The following is a 9,548-nucleotide window of genomic DNA, read 5'->3' on the forward strand; positions in this document are numbered from 1 at the left end:
GCAATGAATTTTCCCCACTGTGGGATCAATAAATTTATCCTTATACAGACAGACAGAGACCCGACATTCCCTCATGAGCACCACTTGGTGACACTGTCAAGGAAAATCTTCAAGAGAGGGAAATGGAGAAAAGGTGAAGAGGGAGAAAGGAGAAGCAACTAGGAGAGGGCGAGAGAGAGAAAGGGAGAGAGTGAGAGAGAGGCACAGTGACAATCAATCATCACTGATAATAATAGGAGTGGAGGCACAAACAGACATCCGAACATTGACTGGGTCCAAGACACCGTTCAGGACACCTGTGGGAATACTTATATTCTTGAATGCTATGGATGGTCGATGATGAAGTAAGACATCAAATAAAGTTTCCTCTGTTGATCTGAACACACCCATCAGGGAGGTTGGGTGGGGGGTGGAAGGGTTGAGGCATGGGGCATGGACTAATTTTTGTGCAATGTGGTGCCCCTCCTTGGACAGCGTTGTCCAACATAGCAGTGGTGATTATACTGAGCTATTAATACGCCCATCCCAAGGCTTTACTTTCAAACTTTAATTTAAAAAATGAACACCTATTAAAAAGCTAGGCAATAAGATTTAGATGTTCATATAGGATCTCTGTGGCAATAAAAAAATATTATATCTAAGAGAAATAGTCTATGTCAAATCAATCAATCAATCAATCAATCTTTATTTGTATAGCGCCAAATCACAACAAAGTTATCTCAAGGCACTTTGCACATAGAGCAGGTTCTAAACCGAACTCTTCAGGTTTTAACTTTAAAGAGACCCAACATTCCCACATGAGCAACAGTGGCAAGAAAAAACTCCCTTTTAACAGGAAGGAACCTCAGAACCAGACTCAGAAGTGGGCGGCCATCTGCCTCGACCGGTTGGGGTTGAGAGGCAGATGGCCGTGCTCAAACATGCTCATATCAACCATGAAACCTTAATAAAATCCCCAACCCCAATAAAAATTCAAATCACCCTGAGAGAAAAGTGTGGAAGACTTTAATTGCAAAAAAAAGTTATCCCATAATGCTTTAAGCTCAGTTAACCCTGACAGTGCTGTATACAGCAGGCTGCACCACTCATTTTTTGCAAGCAAATTTAAGATTAAATAATAATTGCAGTGCTGAGATTACTCAACACACACATCTATCAAACTTAGTTGAGCTCTCTTTTCTAGCCAAAGTAAACACTGAAGGTGTACATTAGGCACATGTGTTTTACATATGAATGGGGCAATCAGTGATATAGAAGAGATATCATTCATTTCCAGACCAGCCTCTAATCCCTGCCCATTCTCACACTGAATGAATAAAAGCCCGAACATGAAAGAGAGATCAACAGAAATCATCACAGTAATATTAGACAAAGTTTTACTGGCTGATATTCACCATGGGACAACTGAGATGGCAGTGGACTCTGTGTTTAGTGATGATTGGTCTTTCAGGTAAGAAAGTCCATACATGGTGTACATCTTTAGTACTTTTATAATGTCTTGGACTCCTGCTGATGTTTTTATTGTGCATGTTACATTTTGTGCACACACTGCAAACCAATTTATCTCTGATGATAAAGTTGATGTAATATTCACATGTTGATGATAAGTAGGTTCTAGTTAGTAGTAGGTTGAAATAATTAAATGAATGTGGTGACCTGTAGCAGAGCCATTGACATTTGGATAATTTAGAACTCATCAAAGTAAGTTAGACATTCTGCTCAAATGACTGTACTGCTGTTTTTGCATATTTTTCCCATTTACTTAAGTACTTGTACAGTTATACAACTAAAATGAGTCATCTGAAATTAAAATGTGAATATTAGGTGATTCATTGAACATGTTCTACTTAGTAAGACTAGAGATTTTCAATGGCAAAAGTGGCAATATAAATAAAGTGTCTGAATAGACACTTTATTTATATTGCCACTCAATCAGAGCCCTGTTTTAAATTGTATTGTTTTTGACAAAATATGACCACAATGTCCATGATCATATCATTAATTATATCACACAATCTTTCTGTACAGTTGTAATCGAGTTATAGCTTTTCTTTACATTCAGCAGAGTACTTTAAGGATGGTTGGTTCAAAAGTTGTGATTGAAAGTTACTTTTTGACCTTGGAAGGATTTTTTTAGTTGCAGTAGCAATTACTATGGTTATATTGTTGCATCTTGGTGAATGCTCACAATGCACTTACTCAGCACTCTTCTCAAAGGAAGAGAAGGTTGAGAAAGACTGCAGTAGTCTTTACATTATGTTACAAATCAGACAGGAAACATCAGTATGTAAGTGATTTTCTGGTACCTGCTTCTCTCTTATGACATAATGTGCCATATTGAAACCTGCAGGGCTCACATCTGTCCAGTGCTTCAGCCACAAAGACTTCCTTGGTATTGTGCGGGTCCTCAGTACTGCAGAGACAGACTACATTCTCCCAATGGAGATCACCAACAGAGTCTTCACACCTGCACTGCAAAACCCAACATCTGAAGAATATCACAGCTTGTATAAAGAAGTCACTGACTTGGTAAGAGTAACAACATCGGATGATGATAACCACTTTGTACCATTTTAGTAACTACTGTTGGGAACAGTGAACTCTGTTCTGGTCTATTCTATCACGTTTTTTTCCTTTTGCAACTTTGAAGGAGATTTCACTCTACAATTAAAAAGTTACACATTGTGGCATCTTGAAGTCTAATTTGAGTATTTTTAGACTCAACATATTAAACTTGAATTCATTCATCCCAACAAACAATAAAGTATGATAGATTCAGCATTTCTCCACTATCATTACATTAAGGGTAATGGGGCCAAGACTTTAAAACACCATTCCGTGGCAAATGTTGTCTTGATGGTGCTTGCTGGTGCTGATAGCTGAGGCTACACTTTAGGCAACTTCCTTAAGCACTTGGTCATGGCGCCAACAAAAGCGGCCATCTGCCAGGGCCTTTGGGCAGCTGCTGAGGAGATGTTCCAAGGAGTCTTTTCCAGAGCAGATAGGGCAAGCAGGTGTCTCACCCTTCCCCCAATTCCCCCAAAAAGGTTTGCTGGGCCTGGAAGGACATCATAGACTGCTTGCACCAGGACCCAGACCCAATGGAAATCTGCCTGCATGATGTTTGACCAGGTGATCCTGCGCTGCAGCCCACTTTCCCACTTAGTCCAGGCTCCCTGCTGCCGAATTTCTACCGCTCTGCTCAGTCGCTCTTCCTCCACACCAGCTCGGACCTCTTCCTGGAGTAGATGGTGTCTCTCCTTGCCCTGGGTCTTGCTAACTTGGGTCTTTGGAAAGTAACCCGAGCCTGCTCTGCCAGACGCCAAGGTGCCCACCAGTGCCTTCTGTCTAAGGCGTGATTCTGCGACTTCCACTGTAGTCCCTGTACTGTAGGGCTTCTCTTGTGCGTGCTACCTTGATTTCTTCAGTGAGGCCACTGAATGGTAGCTGCAGGATGTCCATACAGGGCTGCGCTGGAGAGACTGCATAGAAGACCCAGCCACTTCCGAAGAAAGCCACTGATCTTCCTTTCAAGGGACTCCACGGTTGCCACAGGGACTGCATAGATCAGGAGTGGCCACAGGATTCGGGGCAGGATGGAATGCTGGTAGATCCAGGCTTTAAATCTACCAGGTAGGCCAGACTTGTCAACCTTGGTGAACCAAGTGCCGAGCTGTTGCATGGACTTCTGGATGGCGATGGTGTCCTTCAGGCTTGAGTCAAAGAGCTTCCCCAAACTCTTGACCGGCTGCTCTGTGATGGATGGTATGACAGTTCCTGAGATTGAAAACCTGAACGTACCTTTCTTCAACACCATGGACCTTGACTTAGAGGGCTTAAAACTCATCCTTGCCCAGGTGATGAGTTTCTCAAGTCCTTGTAGGATCCACCTGCTCCTTGGGACCGATGTTGTTGTGATGGTTAGGTCATCCATGTATGCTCTTATCCGGGGCTGTCATACACCAGACTTGGTCAGGGGCCCTCTGCATTCCACCTCGGCTGACTTGACCACCATGTTCAAAAGAACAACAGAGATGGTACAGCCTGTTATTATTTCTTTCCACTGGCGATGTCAGTCTGATGTTTCTGACCCAGAAGTGACCCTCAGCCTGAAATTATTGTAGTAATCCAGTATCAGATCCTTAATCTTACTGGGAACATGGTGGTGGTCTAGTGTGAGCTCAACCAGCCTGTAAGGTATAGATCCGTGGGCATTGGCCAGGTCCAACCACAACACTGCAAGATCTCCTTTATGAGCCTCTCTGATGAGAGTGTGCTCCAAGCAGCCGGGGACTCCAGGAACCCCACCCTTCTGGATGGAGGGGTCGATGTAGCTGTTCTTGAGGAGATACATGGTCAGTCTATGCTGAAAAACACATTCCGTTCTATGTTCAACAGTGAGATTGTCCAGAACTGGTCAATGTTTCTCGAGTTCTCCTCTTTGGGGATCCACACTCCCTCCGCACGCCTCCACTGGTCAACAACTCTCCCTCTTCACCAGATCACCTTTAAGGTCTTCCATAGGTGCCGGAGAAGCTCTACCTTGTAGACAAGGTAGGGTACACCGCTGGGTCCTGGAGTAGATGATGATTGAGCTGCCTTAATGACTTCCTCCACATTCTACAGGCTCAACTCCCTCAGATTGAACTTTGTTGTCGGGGGGGCGGGGTTGGTGACAGCTCTGTTGGCGTCCAGATCTTGTTTCCTCATTGGGTCACTTAAGGAATCCTGGAGGAAGTGATTCACTTCCTCTGTAGAGCACTCAAGACGGCCGCTGCGCATGTCCTCAAGCAGTTACTTCGTAAAACCAAGGGGTTGGCAATGAACGCCGCTCGCTTCCTGGCCACTCTGCTCTGGGAAGGGTCATCAACTTCTTCTGCAGGATGTTTTGCAGTTCTGCCAGTGCCTGCTTCTCCTCATCAGTAGATTTCTTGTACTGCATCTTAAGGCTCTTGACGCAGTTGGCCCTACGATTCATGGCGTACAAGGTAGTCTTGGCGCTTCCCGTTTCCATCTGTCCAAATCTCTCTGAGGCATAGCTGACTATGATGGTGGTCATTGTGTTAAGTCGACTGTCAGCGTCTCCTTTAGCTTTTGCTTGAATGATGCTGGACACGTCCTGGTCAAACTGCAGCCACTCACTCCATTTGCTGGCTGGGGGCCACATAATCCGCTGCTGTGGAACTACTCTGTAGGGACTGGGGAGCACTAGTATGTGGAGGGACTGGGCTCTGTGGGTTGCCTCATGGCCGGGCTCCTCCTGCATCTCACCAAGTCCAGGACATATTCACCTAAAAAAAGTGACTTTAAAGTCATTGCTTTCTGAAATGTAACTTGAGTGATGAAATATCAACATATGACCACAACAACATGTTTATTTCAGCTGAATATTATTGTTTTTTTAATGGAGGACCCAAGAGAATATACTCATTATGCCTTCAAACTCATATTGCTATAGTCATGAGAACACTGTTGCCAAGCAACCCAGCCCTATAGCCCTAGCATTCACGTCCATATCAGACAAATCAGCACCTCATAATATACAATTTAACAATACCCACAGTGACAATTCACAGTATATTGTATGCATTGAATAGGAGTTTGTCCTTTATGTAGCAAGAAAATATGTAATAGTGTAGGGCTTGAGGTGGTCATTGTGTATGACTCTCATGTTGGACACAAGTCCACCCACAAACCTGCAATAAATGTTCACCTTTTTACTGACCATAACCACAATCTTTACCAAATCATACTCATGTTACCATGCTAATATACTGTAACTGGAAAAAAATGTTTACTGTTGGCATTTGATGCATTCTGGATTTGTTGACATCCAAACTGCTAGCAAATATAGACACTGTCTTCAAAAATGTCAATCATTTTGAAACTGATTGATTTTTGACCAAAATATTCATTCAAGTTATGCTGAGGAGAGAAATAGAGTAGACAAGAAGGACAAGGGAAATATAAACTGTGTTTAGCACCAGCATTTGTGGAACAACATGTAAATAACATCTAATGCAAGAAGAACATTTTCACTTACAATGTTGAGAATACCATGTCAGTGGGTTTTCAAACTTTTCTGCATTTACTCGTGTTTACCATGACAGTCTTGCCACAGTCTAAACCAATCGAGAAACAATTGGTCTGCAACCAATCGAGAAACTGTAGCTATTCATACGAAAGCACAAGTCAGCTGGTGATGAGAAGGGATAACCTTTAATGCATCCAAATGGAGATTCATTTTTGGTCTGGTCTGTGTTGGGATTAGAGGTTTACACAGACTGCAATCCAGCTGCTGTTGATACAGAAGTAGTAAATACATACACACTGTTAATTGTCACTACACTGTGTATATAGTTTGATTTGTAATTGGGTTTCTTTGTTTTTTTGTTTGTTTTTTTTGCAGCTAAATGGAATTTATGGCAGCTCATCTGGTAGTCCAACAAGCCCCTACTATAGAGGTGTTGACCGGATGACTTTCAGGTATCATCAATTTCAATCGTCTCTCTGTAAGAGGAACTGTATTTGAATATATATGTACAGTATATACATGTAAATATATATATATACTTCAGTTCTTCAAGACAGATACATACTAGAAAAGATTAGTTTTCCTTTATTGTTTTCTTATGCACTTCCATGCATACAAAATTAAATTGAAAAGGGCACCTTTAAGTGTCCATACAAATGTATACACATACAACAACGCATAACAGATGGTGTGAAAATAAAACAAAATTAAAATAGAAACAGTTTACACACAATTTTAAACCCAAGAAATCGGATAGAAATAAAAATATATATTAAACACAATTAAATGCCAGAGGTACCTTAAGGTACATCTTCATAGGATTATCAGACTCAGCCTGTCTAATGGCCTCTGGCAGGCTATTCCAGAGCTGAGGAATTGCTACAGAATAAACCCTATCCACAGCCAACATGACTTGGTGGGAGGATCTGAGGGGCCTGGTAGTGCTGTAAAGGGTGAGAAGTTCTGAAATATATGTAGAGGCTAGAGATTAATAGACAATTTGGGACGGCTGTGGCTCAGGAGTTAAAGTCCACATGTCGATGTGTCTTCGGAGTAGATACTTAACACTGATTTGCTCCTGACTGTTGCTCCAACAGTGTATGAATGTGTGTGAATGGTTAGCCTCCATCTGATGAGCAGGTTGGCACCTTCTTATCATGCAGTCTGACCCAACCAATCTTTAATGTCTTGAAGACATTTTTGTAGTCAAATTACATTAGCTTGATTTTAGAAGTTGGTGGGGAGGTAGATCTGACTATCATCTGCATAGCAGTGAAAAGGGATGTTATGAGTTGTTGAATGTTTCTTCCCAATGGGAGCAGAAAAGACAAACGATTGCTTCTGTGGACAGATTTGCTGAACACAGGTTGAGTGAGTAGTGGCCAGAGAGAAGTGGAATGTGTGGATGGACTGTTATGCTTACATGAGACAATGTTTTTTTTCTACTTGTGTTGAAGTGTAAGAGGAATAAAAGTGACTCTACAGCTGGTGATTCTGCCATATTTGTTTCTGAAGGAGCACAAAGGGACAAGTGTATTTGATTGGGTGTTTAATTAAAAAATCACCAATCGTTCTCCATAATGACAGATTATACCTTTAAAGAGACGCGTGAAGTCTTATTCTAACAGCTTGAACTGCTGTTTTATGTCAACCTCAGGGTAGGATTTTCTCATGTTTGTTACTTTATCAGTAAAGTCTTGTACTGAAGGACCACGGGAAAGGAGAGTATGAGCTCTGTTGACTTCTGATTGCCAATCATCACTAACAATTAGTGTTGATCGAGGTGTCAGCTGTACCCGGAAGAGAAGGTTATCAAGATGGACCAGGCTGGGGATCTCACTGAACTGGAAAGGAAGGTCTTTCCGGCTAGTCCAGAACCTCCAGTACAGCCAAACCTTGTTTGTATATAGACAGCGCTGCAACTTGATTAATGTTGCACAGTGGATGTCTGGTGAAATTAGTTGGACCAAAACCTCAAAACCAGGGTTTTATCATGGGAGGAAGAAGAGGCTGTGGACTCCCATGGTGGAGGGAATTCAAGGGTAAATGAAGGGTGTCTAACTAACTGTATGTTATGAGTCACAGGAGCTTGAAAGGAGGGAAAAGAGCATCTCCTACTCTTTTTGCGACAGCAGACCTCAATCCAGGGCTGGTGATGTGCCTCTGGATGTGATTGGGTGGGCTTTGGGTTTAGCCTCAAACTGGACTGGCTCCAAGGGTCTTTAGGGATGGTGACTGGAGCAGGAACAGAAGCAGCTGCTGGAGCAGCAGCAGCAGGTTAGGGAGCAGTTACAGTCCTTCAGCACTGGTTGTTTGTGTAGGGTCAAGGATGACTCTCAGTCTCCTGGATTTTGTAGAACGTGGAAATTATTTGCTCCAACTCTGATCTTCTCACTGGGAGAGCCGCTCTTGCAGCCAGATGATGAAGTAAAATAATATTATATTACTGAGATTAAGCATGACAAAGATCTAAAAAGTTTATCATAAAAAGTAGCTTAAAACTCAACAAAAGTCAGTTTTTAACACACATTATGCCACTGAGGCATTTTTGTTTTTTTTTCTTGATAGGTAGGTAGTAGATGTTCTGCTGGCATAGTGTACATGATGAAGCTGTGTATTACTTTTACTTTGCTGTGCTCATTATGATACTTTCTTTCACAGTGCTGGACCTCAACAATCGGTAATTGCAAATACAACTGTAGCCTTCAAAATATTCTCAACCACGCCAAGCCTTCTCCATTTCTTCTTCTTTAATCATGCTAACAACATCAAACCCCACATTCTCCATATGGATTTGGACTATACAACAGGTAAGATCTAACTTTGTACATATAATTCAGTTGTTCAACATTATTGATGTACATGTTGTTTCCTGAACTGACTAACCCTAACCCTAACCCTTCTACTTGTGCTTTTTCCTTTAGAAAACAAAATAAAAATAATTTTAGTACAGACAACAACAACCACTACTGCTACCACAACTGCAACACCTACGACTACTACAACTGCACCTACAACTCTTACAACCACAACACCCACAACTACTACACCTTCAACCACTACACCTACAACTACAACACCTTCAAACACTATACCTACAACTACTACACCTTCAACTACAACACCTACAACTACTACACCTTCAACTACTACACCCACAACCACAACACCCACAACTGCAACACCCACAACTACAACACCTTCAACTACAACTCCTACAACCACATCACATACAACTACAACACCCACAACTACAACAACCACAACACCCACAACTACAACACCTACAACTACTACACCCACAACTACAACACCTTCAACTACTACACCTACAACTACAACTCCTACAACCACACCGCATACAACTACAACACCCACAACTACAACACCTTCAATTACTACACCTACAACTACTGCACCTACAACTACTACACCCACAACTACAATACCCACAACCACTACACTCAAAACTACTACAGCCACAACTACTACACCTACAACTCCAACTCCCACA

At 42.2% G+C, this 9,548-nt stretch overlaps 1 pseudogene; it reads right to left on the reverse strand.

Moving 5' to 3' along the window:
- Positions 1–2,823: 2,823 nt before the first annotated feature.
- LOC128373963 (uncharacterized) lies at positions 2,824–5,170 on the reverse strand (annotated as a pseudogene).
- Between the last annotated feature and the right edge of the window lie 4,378 nt (positions 5,171–9,548).

Source organism: Scomber japonicus, chromosome 15 (genome assembly GCF_027409825.1).
Source record: "Scomber japonicus isolate fScoJap1 chromosome 15, fScoJap1.pri, whole genome shotgun sequence".
In the NCBI taxonomy this organism is placed as follows: domain Eukaryota; kingdom Metazoa; phylum Chordata; class Actinopteri; order Scombriformes; family Scombridae; genus Scomber; species Scomber japonicus.